This window comes from Mastomys coucha, unplaced genomic scaffold, assembly GCF_008632895.1.
Source record: "Mastomys coucha isolate ucsf_1 unplaced genomic scaffold, UCSF_Mcou_1 pScaffold4, whole genome shotgun sequence".
In the NCBI taxonomy this organism is placed as follows: domain Eukaryota; kingdom Metazoa; phylum Chordata; class Mammalia; order Rodentia; family Muridae; genus Mastomys; species Mastomys coucha.
Window position 1 is genome coordinate 12754720 of NW_022196910.1, and position 17843 is coordinate 12772562.

General features: G+C 42.7%; 2 long non-coding RNA genes across 3 annotated transcripts; both read left to right on the forward strand.

The window, feature by feature from the left end:
• The first annotated feature begins 921 nt into the window (after positions 1-921).
• Positions 922-11285, forward strand: LOC116076106. Of its 2 annotated transcripts, none has more exons than XR_004112814.1 (5): positions 922-1039; positions 1337-1490; positions 3980-4046; positions 9690-9773; positions 10933-11285. It is a non-coding gene; the product is annotated as an uncharacterized LOC116076106 (long non-coding RNA). The 2 variants fall into 2 exon arrangements; XR_004112815.1 differs by having other exon boundaries at positions 10880-10960.
• Positions 11286-15107: 3822 nt separating this feature from the next.
• LOC116076107 lies at positions 15108-17087 on the forward strand. The gene is made up of 2 exons (XR_004112816.1): positions 15108-15326; positions 16810-17087. It is a non-coding gene; the product is annotated as an uncharacterized LOC116076107 (long non-coding RNA).
• The last annotated feature ends 756 nt before the right edge of the window (positions 17088-17843 follow it).

The window sequence follows — 17843 nt, forward strand, 5'->3', positions numbered from 1 at the left end:
TAAACTTGGATAATTTTGAAGAGACTTAGTAATCCTCCAAACTAGTACAGAGGTTTAAAAAAGAGAAAGAGAGAAAAAGATAGAGAAGAAGCAATGTTAGAATGTTTCTGAAGTTGCAGGCATTAGATTGTAAGATGCTAAATCTTTCATATACGTTGACTAAGGCATACTTTTTAGTAGTCCTGAACATTAATTGTATCCATAATATGAAAATGGAGTGAAGAAATACTATTCATTTAAGTATTTATACGAATGTGTGACACATTTATAATTATGCCATTTAGAGAAATGTCAAGTAAACTCTTGTATGTCAGATACTGTTTTATAAGCTTTGTGATTGAGTGTACCTTGTGCTAATGATCTTTAAAAGTCTGTACCACTAACAGTGACAAATGATGTGTTTTGTAGATCATGGTATGATGTGGGAGGCCTCAGCAGGCCTATTCTGAAGCATCTCCCCCAACCCCTTCCAGGTACCAGCATACAGTAGGTCTCCTATAGAATAGAGTTTATTTGGGGGCATGGGGAGGGGGGTGGAGAATGGAGTAGAGGTGGTGGGCAGATAGAAGGACAAGGAGAGAAGAGAGAAAGAGAAGAGAAGAGGTTCACTAGAACATGTGGAGGAGGAGGGTAGGAGAGAGAGGGAGAAAAGGGTCAAAAAGAGAGAGGAGAGAAAGGGGAGAGAGAGAGAGAGAGAGAGAGAGAGAGAGAGAGAGAGAGGGAGAGAGAGAGAGAGAGAGAGAGAGAGAGAGAGAGAGAGAGAGGCCAGAGAGAGAAAAGGGACAGAGAGAGGGGAGAGACCAGTCACTATTATAGCAAGCCAGGCCTACCTGGCTGTTGCTAGGCAACTGTTGGGCAGAGCCTAAAAGGAATGCTAACATGCTAACAATTCCAAATCTAAACTCTGGATTGAAGATTTGGTTAGAATCTAAGTCTTGCCAATCTAAGGCTGTATGGCCTCAGATAAGTTCATCAATTTCTCTTAGAATCAGTTGCTTCAATGTGTATGACACTGAAGACCCCATGAAAGGACTGTGGGGTAGGATAAAATACCAAATGATTGTTTCTTTTATTTATTTTTGGTTTTTGTTTTTTTCAAGACAGGGTTTCTCTGTGTAGCCCTGGTTGTCCTGGAACTCACTCTGTAGACCAGGCTGGCCTCGAACTCAGAAATCTGCTTGCCTCTGCCTCCCAAGTGCTGGGATTAAAGGTGTGCGCCACCACCTCACCCCCCCCCCCAGCCAATTGATTGTTTCTTATCTTTCCATAACAACAACAACAACAGACCATCTGACAGGAGCAGTTTTTGGAACAAAGGGTTTATTTTGGTTCACAGTTGGCAGATTTGGTCCATCACTGCAGGGAAGGCATGGTGCAAGCCTTGAGGCATCTGGTCCAGGCAGCAGAGGCAGAAATGAATGCTCAGCTCTTTCTCCTTTTTAATCCATCTGGGATTCTTCCACTCCTGGAATACTGCTGCCCATATTGGGGTGAGTCTTTCTTCTTCAGTTAAACCTTTCTGGAAATGTCTTCAGAGACACACCCAGAAATGCATTTCATGGCAATTCTAAATCCAATCAAGTTGACATTTAAGATTAACCATCATAATACTTATGGAGCTTGTTATTTAGACTAGAGCCATTCAAAAATCCAGCACTAGTCAAATGTATGCTATCATTATACCATGGGAGAATTAAAACCCAGAGGCATCAATTTAATCTGCCCAACTTTGTTCTATAAAGGTTATTTTTATTAAATGAAAAAACCATTGCTTACAAGGAGCAAGCAGAGCCACAGCATTCAATACCAAAAGGAGAACGAAGGCTCAAGCTGTCTGTAAATGTCCACACCATACTCATGAACTGTTCTGGGATTTCTGCCCATGGTGAAATCCAAGTTACCAGTTTCTCTGTGAGTTAGGATGGGGAAGTAAAACCACTGGATTACCAGTTCAGCATAGAGACCCTGGCTGCTGTCAATCCCTCCTCCTTATGTTCCATGTCTTTATACTTCCTGTCACCAAGCCTGGGCTCTTTACAATGCTTATTTCCTCCAAAAGACAGCACATACCACCCCGCCCTGCTGGCAGGATATTTTGGGCTATGGTTGTTTCATTCTTAGCTTCATCCACCATCATGCCTCTGGCTCCCAGTGACTCCACATTGGGCAAGTGTTGACTTTGGTGAGAGTTAGTAATCTTCTACCTTGTCAGCTGAGAATCCATTGTTGACATGTACCGGTTAGTTATTTTGTCATCTTGACATACGCTCTAGACAAGAGGAAATGGATTAAAAAGGCCTCTATCAGATTGGCCTTTGGGCAATCAGTGTCATATTTTCTTTTGATTAGTGATTGATGTGACCCAAGGCCAGCAGCTGGTCTTGGGTTGTGTAAGAAAGGTAACAAACCGTGGACAGCATTCCTCCATGACCTTTGGTTCAGTTTCTGTCTCTAGGTTCCCGCCTTGACCTCTCCTTCATAATGAACTGAAGCTGTAAGGTGAAATGGACCCAGGTTGCTTTGGGTTGTGATGTTTATCAAAAGAGAAAGCAAATCAGGGCAGAGGCATGCTGGCCATAGAAAGCAAATCAGGGCAGAGGCATGCTGGCCGGGGTTCCCTGTCCACACCAACCAACTGAATGTTCCAGCCATCTACTGCCAACCCCAAATGACAGTTGTCAGTTTTGAAATACTTTCCCCAGTTGAGTGTCACGGAGTGATGGTGTCTTTGGGGTAATGTGAGTGAATGAGAGGACAGGGGAGAAGGAAACGGAAAAGGGAGGGAGAGAGTAATCAGAGGGGCAGGGGCATCTGGGAGAGGCTAGAGTAGACGTGTCCAGACTGAGTTGAGTCATGTGAGGAGAAGGGGAGGGGAGAAGAGAGGGGAACCAGCTGCAGCAGCCAGGGGTCCCAAAGGTACAGAGAGAGGAGGTGAGCAAATAGGTAGGATTACATAGGGAAAGGCAGCCCAGCCCCCTGGACTGGAAAGTCAGGATAGGAGTGTGATATGTCAGTCAGGAGGGCCCCTTAACAGGTGGGACTGAAGGATGTAAAGGGAACCTGGCAGCCAGTGTCTGCTTTGGTATATTAAATAGACACCTCAGTCATCTGTCCAGGTTTGAAACCTAACAACCAGTACAGTAAATTCATAATGACAACCATTACCTTCTCCTTGGTGTCACAGGTACTGCCATTCCTTCCACAGATATAATCTCTGTCCCCTGTCCCCATCTCTGGAAGGGATAGCCTCTCATCTCCCCTTCCTAGGGGAGGAGAAGGCTGGGTTAGACCATGCCAGTATAGTGCATCCAGCACATCACCGATGGGAACCAGAAAGTAGACTGACTTATCTTGAGTTCAGGGTTCTTCCAGCTATCAAACAGTGAACCCCCCTTCCCTTCTCAGTACCGACTTAACAGTGCATAGTCTTCCTGGCCTATAGGTACAGTCAGCAATGAAGTGTGTTAATTAAAATATTAAGGTAGGGTGCTGGAGAGATGGTTCAGTGGTTGAGAGTACTGGTCGCTCTCCCAGGGCTCCTGAGTTCAATTCCCAACAACCACATGGTGTCTCACAACCATCGGTAATGGGGATCCAATGCCCTCTTCTGGTGTGCATGAAGACAGCAGTGCATTCATATACATAAAATAAATAAAAAAAAATCTTTAAAGAAAATTTATTGTAACATATATGATACTTCATTTAAAAAACAAGCAACACTATCCAGTAGTCATTGCTAATATTTATTGATTGTTTATGTACTGGTTGGTGTTATCCACTCTCCATGAATATTAACTGTGCATATACTTTAATAGTTGCTATCCTATTGTCATCTCCATATAGTAGATAAAACACTGGAGATCAGAGAAGTTAAGTAACTTCCCCTAGGTCACCCAGCCACTGTGCAACAGGGCTTTAAGCAAAGACTGTCTGCATCCTTAGTTCATCTCCTTTATCCCTTTCTTGTTGTGTTTTGCAGTCCAGGATTAGTTGTTCTCTCAGTCAATTACCAAACAGCGGCCTCTGGTAAACAAAACTCAGATAAGGTAAGCCACTAACAGCAGCAGTGTGTCATGCAGAGATAAGAGAAGTCAGGCAGAGGCTGTGTAACTATTGGGTCCTCTGAAGGTCTGGAAGTCACCCTTTATCCATTCTTTCTTGGAATGCTTAGTCTGTCTCTGAACGGGACCCTGTGCTTATGACATGTCAAAGGTGTGAACTAACCACGGCCAAGTCACTAGCCTAGAGAAGCTCTGAGTTTGAACGAAGAGTGTGGTGGTGGTTATAGCAGGGGTGTGACAGGCAATGCCATGCTGGGGTGGAAAGCTGCACAGGAGTCAAAGGTCAAAGGCAAGGACATAGAGGTTCAGCAGTGTAGCCATAATGCTTCGAACATGGTATAAAGTTACCCTGAAGTTACTCAAATTCTGATTTCTCTATCCCTCATGTCTTATTTCACTCCAGACAGGACATTGTAATGTTTATACCAAGAATCTCCTGTCTCAAGTTTGTCTTACCATTTATTGTCAGCCTTGTCAATAAATAATCACCCAATGGCTGAACAGAACAGAGAATACGTGGGACATCCTCTAGGAAGAGAAAGGAGAGAGAGATTTAAATGAGCTGACAGGATAGAGGAATTGGAGCCATGAAGAAAGGTCCAAAGAGCCAGATCAATAATCATATGCAAGTATTATGGGATGGGGCTGGGAGGTAGCTAGATTAGTATAGAAGTTTAAGGTATATTATTTACCTGCTCAGCTATTGAGATGCTGTTTTAAATAAATGCTGCTTTCTCTATGAAGTTATTGGGGATTAGCATAAGGTAAATTAATACAGCCTCTGGATTAATTCACTGTTACATTTATATTAAAGAAAATTCATTCACATAGCAAGGAAAGGTTTTCCATTAATAGCTCCTCACAATGGACAGGCCAGAGTCAATATCAAGAGATCTGTGTCTTTGGCTACCTCTAGATCCACCAGGCTTAGGGCTGAGCAAATACTTCCTAAGGACCAGGCCACTGCACAGCTGCAGAGCAGAAATGAGCAGCACCAGGATCAGAGGCTAGGAAAGAGCCTAGCACAGGATAGACCTGCGCATCCCACTAAAACTTCCATGCAGAGGTTCTTGCCCTATTAGAGATGGGTCTTTAAGGAAGTAATTAACACAATCAAGATAACACCCCACAGGTATGCCTGAGTGATTCTACATTCTGTCCAATTGACAATGGTAGTAAACACCACAGCTAGCTCCCTCTTCTCTTACCTCAGATGAGGCAGCTGAGTACGCTGTCTCCTTCTGGACTTCTTGACTCTCTCCAGGGTGTTATTTACTGGGTGGCTTTGCCCTCTCAGCTGTCTGCCAGCCTCCAATACAGCAGTGGGTTCGGGAAGCATCCTCCCCCTCATTACAATGAGGTTGGGGAGCTCCGGGACTTCCAACGCACTAAGCAGACATGGCTTTCTTCATCTAGAGTTTATCTTAAATGTAATCAAGACACATTTTTTTGGAGGCTTCAGGGTTTATCCTTGGCTTCAAAATGAACTGTTTCAGGTCAGCGAGTTGCCCTACAGGAAGCTTCCTTGGGTCTGAAATGAGAAGTAGGTGGGGCTATCTCAAATGCCCTATTTAGCCTATTGTTGTTTATAATATTCTTTTCACACAGCACTGAGTTTAATAAGATCATTTTCATACAGGTATATAGAATTCTTTGGCCATTTCCCCCTCTTTTATGCTACCTCCTGTGAGTCCACATTGTTCCTCTAGACAGTCCCCACCCTCCATTCAGATCAGAGCTCATGCATGATTTTTGTATATCTTTATACAATCTAGGACACCCCCCCCTCCCCTTAACGAGAGAAAACAGGACATATTTGTCATCTTGAGTCAGTTCCATTAATTCTCCATTAATTCTCTTTATGCGAGAAATGACAAAGTGAATTTGTTCCTTATGGCTGAATAAAAACTCATGCGTCTCAAGTACATCTTGAACCTAGTATAGTAACTGAAGGTGTTACTCTAAAAAACTCTTACGCTCAATTTGTTGTTATAGTCTAGCATTTGAAGAGAGTTGTGTTGACGTCAGTCAAGGTGAAAGTGGTCAGCTAGGAGTTTTACATCTTCTGCTATGCTGAAACTCTTGAGCATTTGCTGTAGCACCAGCCACAGTAGAGCAGTGGCAGGAACAGTGGAAAAACAGGCTACTTCTGCAGCCAGCCACTGCGGCCCTCTCCCTGGCTTACAGGGATTTAAAAAACATTCTTGCCTCAAGGACAGGGCAAAGCCCGGCTCCTGTGTGGTGCAATCTACACCATGTCCTCAGCCTTCTGACATACCAGAGGCTTTGGGAGGGGTGCTATGTCTCATGCAGGAGGTCTTGTGAGCTTTAACTGAGGACAGGGGTAGAGTGAGGGTTCAGAAGTATGACAATTATGCCCTGAGGTAAAAATCAGACTTTTGGTCTCCATTATGCCATTTTGAAGATGTGAGTGTTCAGGAGATTATTTAGTTTACATGTTTATTCAACTTAGTCACCAAGTATCTGTTACATGCTAGGCACACTGTTAGGTGCCTGGGATACTGTGGAGAAAGACCAAAGGCTTGGCTCTCAGGAAAACGGTGACCTAGTTAGGAAGAGAGACATTAGATTGGTGGTTTTATAAAGCAATCACTAGAGTTGGGGTTGAGTTACATTTAAGGATTGAAGGACATATTACTGCAACAATCTATCACAAGTGCTCTCAATAAAAAGGCATTTCAGCTTAAACTTGAAATAGGAGTTGGCACAGAATAGATGCTGAAAGGGGAGAGTTCAGAAAGAAGAAAAAAGTAGACAGACCTGGTGGCACATACCTTTAATCCCTGTACTCAAGAGGCAGAGGCAGATGGCTGAATGGTTCAAGGCTAGCCCCATTTACATAGTGAGTCCCAGCCCAGTCAAGGCAACAAAGTGAGACTTCATTTCGAATATAAAATATATGATATGTAAAAGCCCAAGAGCCTAAATGAGTTTGGGGAAATCAATATGTACAATACGGATCTGTGATTATTGGCCTTTGGGACGTCTCTTTCAATTTGCAGGGCATGCTAGTTCTATATAATCCTGTTACAAATCCTACAACAGAGATTCAAGTACAAGTGCTTGCAATGGATGTTATAAGAACTCATTCTATATATGGACAGACTACTAAGGTTCCTGAGACTTTTAAGAAGGGAGAGACAGAGAGAAAGACAGATACACAGAGACAGACAGACGACAGACAGACACACAGAGATAGATACACATTTGTGTATGTATGCACATACATGCATGCATGTGAATCTGGAAAACAGAGATCAACATCCTGTATCCTCCCAAACAACTTAGTACATTTGAGACAGGTCTCTCAACGCACCTGGACGTTACCAATGGTGCTAGACTAGAAAGTTCCTGGCATTGTCCTGGGGCTGCCACCTCCCGCCCCAGCACCAAAGTTACAGATATGCACCATCATCACATGGGCTTTTGGGTAGGTATTGGAGAACCCAAACTGAGGCTTCTTCTATTTGCATAGCAGGCACTTTACCAACTGAGCCAGTTCCCCAGTCCCACCTTTAGGAAGATTCTACATGGGGTCCAGAACCACAAATAGAAAAATGAAGAAGAACCTCAAGGATAATTATCATTTTCCAGGAGCAGAAAATCATTTAAAATAGGAACAGCCCTATACTGAACCCTCCAAGTAGATGAGTCACCTCATCTTTCAGAAGAAGTTAGTGCAGAGAAATAACACTCAGAACAAGAGAGAAAAGGTCTCTGATCAAGATGGCTAAGAAGAAAAAATAAAATCGATAGAAGGGTTGGAGGTGATGGTTAGGATATCTTTTCAAAGTATAGGCAACGATCTTTGCTATTCATCTAAAAGAAAAAAGATAGGAAATAGGAAGGAGATATAAGGAACCAAGGGGTTTGATGGTTTGGATGAAGATCCAGAAATAAGTACCAGAGACAAGAAAGAAAAAAAAGAAAGGGGGAAAAAGCATGAAAGGAATACCATAATACAAGACTTGGGGCCATACAAAAGCAATCAGCTTCTTGGCTCTACCCCTTGGTAGGTGGAAACTATTTCCCCACCACCCCTTAGTCTAGTCTGGCTTTGTGGGGATCTGCGCTGAGCCACAGAATGAAGCAGATGCTCTGAACCAGCTTTCAAGAGGCTCTGCACATGTCCATTCCCGCTGTTAGGACCACCGCTGACTTTGGGCTTTAGTAGGAGCCTAGGCCCTCTGTTGGAGGATGAGACACAGAACCCAGGTGATTCCAATTTCATGAATGCAGGCTGGCCAGAACATGGAACTGGATCCTACTTTCAAGACCTAGCTGTTCATCAAAACTCCATATCAGAATTCAAGAACGGATAAGAGAGAGCCTCCCAAGGCTTTTCTGGGAAAGAGAGAGCCATTTTTCTACAGGAAACGTACATGGTCGTTGGTAGAATGCCCATGTACCAGTTGATGGCCCTATAGCTATGAATATATAAGCTGCACTGATTGGTCTCAGTGGGTTATAAAAAAGAAGAATTTGAAGAGGAGGAGGAAGAAATAGAGATAATGACGAAGTTAGGAAGGGACATGTGTGAGGAATCTAGGAAAGTTAGAGGGAGCAGGAAGTGAATATGATTAAAAGACACCAAACATTTGCATGAAATCCCCAAATATATTATATATTAAATATATATTTATTTATATTATACATATTATATGTGATAATACTAGCTATAAAATATATTTCAAAGATAGATTGTCAAGGTGGATTATAAAGTAAGACCTAACTCTTCGTGTAGTCCCTATTAAAACTTCCACTTGAAACATAAAGAGCCTGGGAGTTAAAAGTAAGAGGACAGAGAAAGATGTGCTGCTTCGTTCTATTCGCTAGAGAGCCTGAAGCAGCTGTGAGTGACATCACAGGGAGCATGCTTGAGATGGTGAGAAACTGCTGAGATGTATGGGCTTCTGTGAGTGCTAGGCTCCATGGTCCTGTAAGAAGACACAGTAGTTACGAATATGAGGGCTCTGATTGGCAGTTATGAATGTGTGTGCTCTGATGGGCAGTTATGAATGTGTGTGCTCTGATGGGCAGTTATGAATATGTGTGCTCTGATGCATAGTTATGAATGTGTGTGCTCTGATGCATAGTTATGAATGTGTGTGCTCTGATGTGTAGTTATGAATGTGTGTGCTCTGATGTGTAGTTATGAATGTGTGTGCTCTGATGGGCAGTTATGAATGTGTGTGCTCTGATGCGTAGTTATGAATGTGTGTGCTCTGATGCATAGTTATGAATATGTGTGCTCTGATGTGTAGTTATGAATGTGTGTGCTCTGATGTGTAGTTATGAATGTGTGTGCTCTGATGGGCAGTTATGAATGTGTGTGCTCTGATGGGCAGTTATGAATGTGAGGGCTCTGATGCATAGTTATGAATGTGTGTGCTCTGATGCATAGTTATGAATGTGTGTGCTCTGATGGGCAGTTATGAATGTGTGGGCTCTGATGTGTAGTTATAAATGTGTGTGCTCTAATGGGCAGTTATGAATGTGTGTGCTCTGATGGGCAGTTATGAATGTGTGTGCTCTGATGGGCAGTTATGAATGTGTGTGCTCTGATGGGCAGTTATGAATGTGCGTATTCTGATGATGTGTTCCCAGAATATATGGATCAGAAACTGGAACTGAAGGAGCAATAGAAAGAGCACCTGGAGATATCAGGACCCCATTATAATAACAGAACAAGTAAGTCATCAGAAAAGTTACGGTTGACTAAGCCACATTACTAATGCAGCTGTTTTTCCTCTCAAATAGTCCCTTCTCTATTTCAGTATCTTAAAAAAAAAAAAAAGAAAGAAAAAGAAAAAAACTCTGGATTCTGCATATGTGAGAAAACATGCCATAGTTGTCTCTCCAAGTCTGGCTTCTCCTGTTTAGCATGATCTTCACATCTATCCACTTATTTTCCCACAAATTATTTGTGTTTGTTCTTCTTTATGATTGCATAATATCCCACTGTGTGCCTCTAACCTACTTTCTTTATTCATTTATCTGTTAATGGACATTTAGGCTGATTCCATAGACCAGCTAGTATATTACTAAGTATATCATAATAATTAAATGTGTAGATATCTGTGCTGCCTTAGATCCCTTCAGGTATGTTCTCAATGATGGATAATGTGGGAGATCCCTTCTGTTGGTGCTTTTTTTTTTTTTTTTTTTTTTTTTTTTTTAGGGACAGAGTCTCATGTATCCCAGGCTGGTCTTGAACTCACTACATAACCGAGGATGACCTTCAATAGCTGACTGTCCTTCCCTTCACCTTCCAAGCTCTAGGACTACAGACACGCATCATAACACCCAACTTCCTATGGCAATTCTAGCTTTAGTTTTTACCTCTCCTTGGTTGTTATGATAATTCTGGGCATCAGATATTCATTCTCTTTTTGTTTTACAACTGGGAAGCAGAAGTTCTGATAGGTTAGGTGCCTGAGTCCATGTCATTCCCATGGAGCTACAACAGAAGTAAGATTTTAACCCATGTCCAGCTCCGAAGTTCATGTTCTCTCACCACATCACCTGCCTTTTTAAAGACTCTTAACTGATTCTTCCTTTTCTCATTTCTCCTCCCCTTTCCTACTCTGTTTGCTTCCTGTATGTCTGGAGTATGTGACAGCTGGAAAGAAGATGACACGAACCCTAGGCATGAGGGGATGGGGGCAGTGGGGGAACACACAAGACCTGCAGGGTTTTTTTCCCTCCACAGAGGGCTCAGGGCACAGAGTTTGCAGGAGGCAAAAGGGAGGTAGTAATGATATGTTTGGTCCATGGGATGTCCTTATGTTCTGCAGACATCTCAGCTTCCTAGGAGTCTGGACCCCTCTGATGCATCTTTGTCTTCCAGCTCTGGAGCACCAGCACATGATTCTGCGGCTACAGTCTTAGCACTCTAGAACATCTGCAGTCCTAAGGCTTCATTTCGAATGGACTTTTTTGTTACCTTCTAAAAACACTCTTCTCAGTCTGCTAGACTACCCAAGAACAGAAGAGGTCATAGCCCAGAAAAGAACAAAAGCAAGATTTCCCTTTCTTGATAACAGTATATGTAATCCTTACATTCCATTCAGGCATTCTGCAAAGCCCTCTGAGCATACTTTATGTGTGTTTGTGACTAAAATATGATGTACCTTAAAAGCCATTCCAGCCTCTTGTGATGTGGTCATAAGGATTGTTTCTGCATTAAATACCTTATTCCCATCCTGTCGAGTGTGAGCCCGCTGTTGGATGAATCACCGAAAAAACGAAATGCTTTGCAAAATGTTTTCCCTTCTGATTGCAGGATCGAGTCTTATTCAATTAAAGGATAAAAGCAAATTGATCAAATATGTGGACACTTGGAGTTCATTTTTATGGCTGCTGAGCGAATTCCGAAGCACAGCAATCAGATTCAGTTTTACTCCCTGTGGCTGCTCCCTGCAGAAGGGGATCAGATGAGGAAGGCCCCACTGCTGGCCCAGCCGTGGGCGTGAGTGATTGGCCAGTTCCTAATTTTGGCTTCCTGAACTTTCTGTGATCTGGAGAACTGAACCAGCACCAGGAGTGCCTCCTCCTAACCCAGCAGCTCCATGCATTTTCTGACCTCCTGAGGATAAAGCTTTCACCAAGTTAACAAAAACACGTTTGCAGCTGGGCCTTCCCTTTATCAGACCTCTGTCTTCTTAACCTGTCAAGGTATCAGGAAAATGAGAAGAGACCAAGAGACAGGGGCAGGACATGGGGACACCAAGGAACTGTTGATTTTCATTTCAGCTGTGTTTGTAATCCCACCCAGCCTACTTCTAGGTACTTCAGTGATTGGGAATGTGACCAGTGCCTTCCTGCCTTGAAATTCTACACTAGTCTTATTTTATGGTTTGAAAGTATCACCAAAGACAGCAGTTAAATAGTAGAACTGGTTACATGTCTTTCATATATGCCCTGAAATACTGAGGCCCAACATCCCATACCTCGGTTAATTGCCACAGCACCCTGCAAAGAGCAGCTGGTACAGAGTTGGCACAGGACTAGTGAGATATTGCAAAGAGTCCTGGAGCTTGGATTTGAAGCCAGGCATTCTTAGTGTAAGCCTTAGGCATGTGACCTCTGAGGCTAAGAATGAGCCCTGGAGCAGGGGGTTCAGTGATAAAAGCACAGACTATTAAATTACATTGCACCTCCTGCAGGTATTCTATCTCTACCTTCTTTTGCTCACTGCACATGCATGTGCATACACAGGCATGTACACACACACACATACACACATACTCACACATACATACACACACACACACACACACACATACAAACACACACACAGACTTCCAAATCCACTCATCGCCCCGGCCCTCCCCTGGCTCACCTGTATTCCACTCTGGCTCTTGTTCTTTCTTACTGTATGATTTTGGTCATATTTCTCACCTTATCAGTTCCAACTGGCCCTCTTGGTAATTTTGAAACCGCAAGGATACTGGCAGCTTGAGATTTCTACGTGTGAGGCCCAGAGGCAATCAAAGTACACTCACAGGAGGGGCAGAGGATCTACAGGAGGGATTTGGGAAGTGCTTTTGTGTGGTCAGTGTTTTAATCCATGGAACCTAGAATTTCTCTGCATACTCTCCCACCCAAGCTACTTGACGTGGGGGCTCCGTCCATGAAGGGCCTCTCTGGAGTGTTTGTCGACTTATTTTATGAATGAGAACAAGCGGTGTACTGGACGTAGCTATATGTTCCATAGCAAATTAAGGAAAATACCACAAAGTGTCCTGAATACATCTAGAGGTAAAACTGACAAACAACTAGAGGAAAGATGGACATTCCATTGCAAATATCTTTCAAAGAATAAAAAATCGACTGATGTATATAGTGGAGTCATGGGGAAGAAATGCCAAGTATATGACTGAGGCCAAAGCACTCACAGATATAGCAAGATTTACACAGAAAGCCTGAAGTTTCACCAGCAAGCACAGGTTGCTCAACAACCACGGCATGCCACCAGAACTGCTCGTTCCATTAGGTGGTTCGGTGTTGTCAAAGCCAATCCAAAGAAAGCATCTCATTGCTGGTCAGGCTGAGATGCAGCCCAAAGTGGTTGAAACCTCAGCCAGTTCCTCAGCAGAAGGCTGCAGCCAGCCCCGGGGCCAGGAAGTATTATTAGACTGGAGTTTTGTCAGGCCTTAAATTTAACCAGCTGTAGTTCTTTTTAAAGTACCATCCTATTCGATCTTTTGAATTAAAGAATTCACCATGTAGTGGGATTTGATTATAGACAGAACACAATGTCCTTGGCGTGGTTCCTCCTTTCTTATAGTGCAATGTCCACCACAGCCCTGGACATCTGCAGTCTGTGTCAGCCCAAGGCCCGTGGGCGGATGTGCTTGCTCAGCAAAAATCTCCTAAACTGACTTCCAGTGAGGTGACACCACTAAGCTCTGCGTAGCTCGGAGGAGTCCAAAGGGAAGAAAGAGCTACAAGTGGGAGTGAGAGGAATTAAAACAAGTGGGAAGGAGCTAGGGTGTAAGAACAATGGCTGGGCTTAAAGTGCACACATACCTCCTGCTCCTATGTAAGCCCGTGATAATTAACACTTGCTAACACCAGCTTCAGGAAAGAATTCAAGTCCCACAGATAGCCATCCTTGGCTTTGGTTTCAAGCATTTTTTCTTCTATTGATGGATTCACAAAAGGAAATTGATGAAATCTAAAGTAGTCGTTAAAATGACAGAAGACGAACTGGCAGGGCATAACCTGCCACACCTCTTTATATATGTTATATAAATTCTAGAAAGGTGTCTATGATCAAGATGTTGACTGTGAGTATTCTACAGGGCAGAAAGAGCAATATTCTAAATGCACTGTACCCTGATTTTTCCTGTTTTTATTAATACACCTTCACAAGGGAACGTGGATTAAACGCTGTTATTGGTGAAAAATAGTTCTCAACTGAAAACTTTTATCAGTTGATAGATGAAATGTATTGAATTATTTACCCCCCAAAAGTGTAAAAGGGGTAAGGAAGGTTGATGTCAGGGTAAAGGTTAGGGCTGTGTGCTCAATAACCAATGGGAGGAATGGAGAACCCACCGGGAAATGAATGCTTTGAGCTGCTCTGTATGCAGATCCAGAGTTGCACAGTGTCATATGTTCAGAGACCTTTACCAGACAACACTCTTCTGAAATACAAATGAACTGTGACATAGCCTCAGGCACTGATCGCCTTCAAAGTAAATGGGCATTTAGCATTCATTATGTCTACCAAGTACTCAACTCCACAACATCAGCTGTGGGACAAAGTCTACGTGCTAAAAGGATGGATGGATGAAAGAAATTAAATAAATAAGAGACATAACCTTCCCTGATAAGATTTATAACTTAGAGACATAGTCTCTATTGTATAAAACAACTGAAAGAATTATCAAAGAAATTAAAGAGAGATGCCAAGTCTCCAGCATGATAACAAAATGCCCAAGTCATTTATAGTAAATGAAAGGGTTTCTTTTGGCTCACAGTTTGAAAGACTTCAGTCCATGATCTACTAGCTCCATGTTTTAAGCCTGTGATAAGCCTACACACCATGATGGGAGCATTATTAAAGCAAAGCCATTCATCTCATCTGCAGAAAGCTAAGGAGTTGAAGAGGAAGGGGCCACAGCCCCATAATATATTTTGAAGGCATGGCTCCAGTGACCTAAACTCCTCCCATTTGAAGTTCCACCATCTCTCAACAGGGATTCCCTGAGGACCAAGTCTCTAACTTATGGTTCTCAAAAAGTACTTAATACTCACATTATAGGACATGAGGTGAAATGAGTATTTATCAAATGCCCACTGCATGTCCTTTGGGTTTAATGTTTTCTCTACAGAATCCCATTTAGTGCCCTTAGTAACCTCTAGAGTAGGTATCATTTTCTCTACTGATAACTGAACCGAGTTCAGACAAATTAACTGGTACCACTGAATGTCAGAGCTGGTAGCCCTCCAGACCCCATATCATGCTGGGCCTGTTCTGACCAACACTTCCTCCATCTTTCACATTAGTGTAAAACTTATAGTGAAGACATGGAATATTCACCAAACTCCAGAGAGATGACTCATCTTGACCCTTGGAACTCATCGAAGTTTTCCCAATAACACATGAAGGTGTGTTCCACAACCCAGGAATCTTCTTGTTCCTCATCTCGATCACCAGCTCTTATTCCTTCTGGGACACCTACCCAAACCTATTCGACTATCCTTCAGCATCTGGTCCTGCATTGGTCCAAGGTATCATGTACACATCCCCATTTCTCCAGTATCCTCTTAGGCTGCCTCCCACACTAAAGCTCAGCCTCTCCCTCTAGTTGATTTCCCTGGAGGGGTGGACAAGATCAACAATGTTAACCAGCAGGAATAGTTAAGCTGGTTAAGCATAGTGAAGCACAGTGAAAATGAAGTGGATGTTAGCGCACATTATATGGAAGGAAACACAACTGAGTCAATTTGAATGCAAGAGCCCCCTGGATTTGAATTCAGATTTTTAGTTTATTATTTGTCTAGTTGCTCCCCATTCCATATTCATTTTCAACTAGTCATTTGATCTTGGGCAAAATACCAAATCCATTAGTGCCTCAGTTTCTTTATCTAGAAAAGAATCTAATGCGCTGTCTCTAGGGCAAGAGAAGCACCTTGCATAATGCTGCTAGTCAGTGAGTGGTAGAGTCAGCAAACATAGTGACTGTTATTAATCTTTTTAGGAAGCACGGACAATATCTAACAACTCAGCAAAGGCCCTGGTAGAGTAGCTCTTTATGCTCACCTGACAAGCAAGCAACAGCTGCAGATTAGAATTCAGGACTGAAAGCATCAGTCAATCTAGTCTATTGGAACAGAAGGAAATAGTCAACAGCAGATGTGGCCATGAGGTGTTTACATGGCAGAGTACAAAACAGACACTGAAGAATTTTCAGATAGAGAAATTTAAAAGGAAAACTGTTTCATACATCTGATCATCCAACATATACAGTCAATTGGTGGGAATGTGGAGATTAATATGACAGTTGAGACAATGTCTCCATGGTGGTAAAGTGCTTGCTATGCAAGCATGAGAACATGAGTTGAGATCCCCAGTATATATATTTTAAAGGCATAGTGGTGTATACCTGTAACACTGGTATTCAATGTGAGATGGCAGACCCAAAGGGCTGACTGACTGGCCAACCTGGTCAAAAAACAGTAGGTTTCAGGTTGAGTGAGACTGCATATTTCTCTGCATAGGAAGGAAAACCTCAACAAAAAATGTATACACAAGAATTCAAGAGAGAAAGCAATGGATAGATGATAGACAGACAGACAGATAATTTCTAGTTTCCATCTGAATGGGAGAGATGTTTTCGTTACATGATCAACTATTACAATATGGTTGGAGAATAGAGCAAAGGGGTTTGATATGTGTTGGAACCCTACTTTTTAATAATGTTCTTCAGAATGAAAGATATTTTAGATGTGTACAAGGGGAGCTTCATAGGGAATATGTATCAGAGTCACACAGCAAAGGACCCAGGAATGCTAAGTCAAAGGACAGTCTATGGCATTAGATACTGAAGATCACCCAATGTTAAGCATAAGGTTAATATTTAGTCCAAAATGTTCTGATTGAAAATTTGGTCATTGAAAATTCCCGTGCAGGACTGTGATGTATGATTATGCCTTAGTCGTGCTATTTTCTAAATAAAAAGGGATGCACTATTACCTCCCCCCTTCCCCTCAGCCATTGGACCTCTGCTTGGAGGCTACCATCTGGGGAGCTAAGACAAAAGCTCTCTGAAGACTGTCAGTTCCTCTTTGAAAAAGCCGCCTGGAAGTTCACACTGAGGTAAGACAAGGCCCACAGCCTGAAGACCTTCCGACTTACCTGGGACTTTGGCACCTGACTTTTTCTGCAGTGTTTATGTTATACAAATATCATGTAACCTAGAGATTTGGTTTCGCTTTGGTGTAACTATAAAAATCCTGGCCTTCTAAGTAAAATTGAAGCTTTGATTGGACCTCAACTTGGCTTAGTGATTTCTCTCACATTTCAAATTCTCTTTCAGGTCCTTGTTCCCTCCCCTGAGAGAACCCAGTTCGTGAAACTGCAGGCAGTTTCAGGTCATCACATTCCCAGATGTCTGTAAGCTTGTGTTGCTCAGACTCATATGGTCTTTTCCACAGAATTGTTGACAATGCCTAGTTAATTGCAAGATAAACTCTGAACTTTACCATCAACAAGTTCTCCCGCTCCCAGCATTCCTCATTCCCAAGCCATCTCAGTCTCTCACACTGAAAACTCATACCCATGACTCCTTCATTCATGATGGACTGACCAGAACACTTTTTTCTACCGTCTCCTTTATGTTCTCAGTAAATACTGTTGTTGACAGATCTCAGCTGAGATAACTAGAAGAAGAGATAACTAGATAGATGACATATATAGTAAAAAAATTCTTCTGCTTCACCAAGTTGTCCTTACTGCTTGAAAACATTGGAAATGATATCTAACCTTTCCATTAAGCCTTTGGGGTGACCATTGTGGGATAGTCATAGCCTCAAAGAGGGCAGCCTTCAGAAGATGTTACACTGGGCTCACGGGTAACCGAGGATACTCAATGGACTAAAGGCCACACCCTTCTGGCCAAGGTCTGTTTGTGGTCAGCAGAGTCCACACCTCCCCCTGTGTAAGTATGCAACATTGCACAGGTGTGTAGACCCAAGGTTGCCCATGCCTGGCTCCTGGTAAATTGATTCAGAGTCTTAGGAAATGGT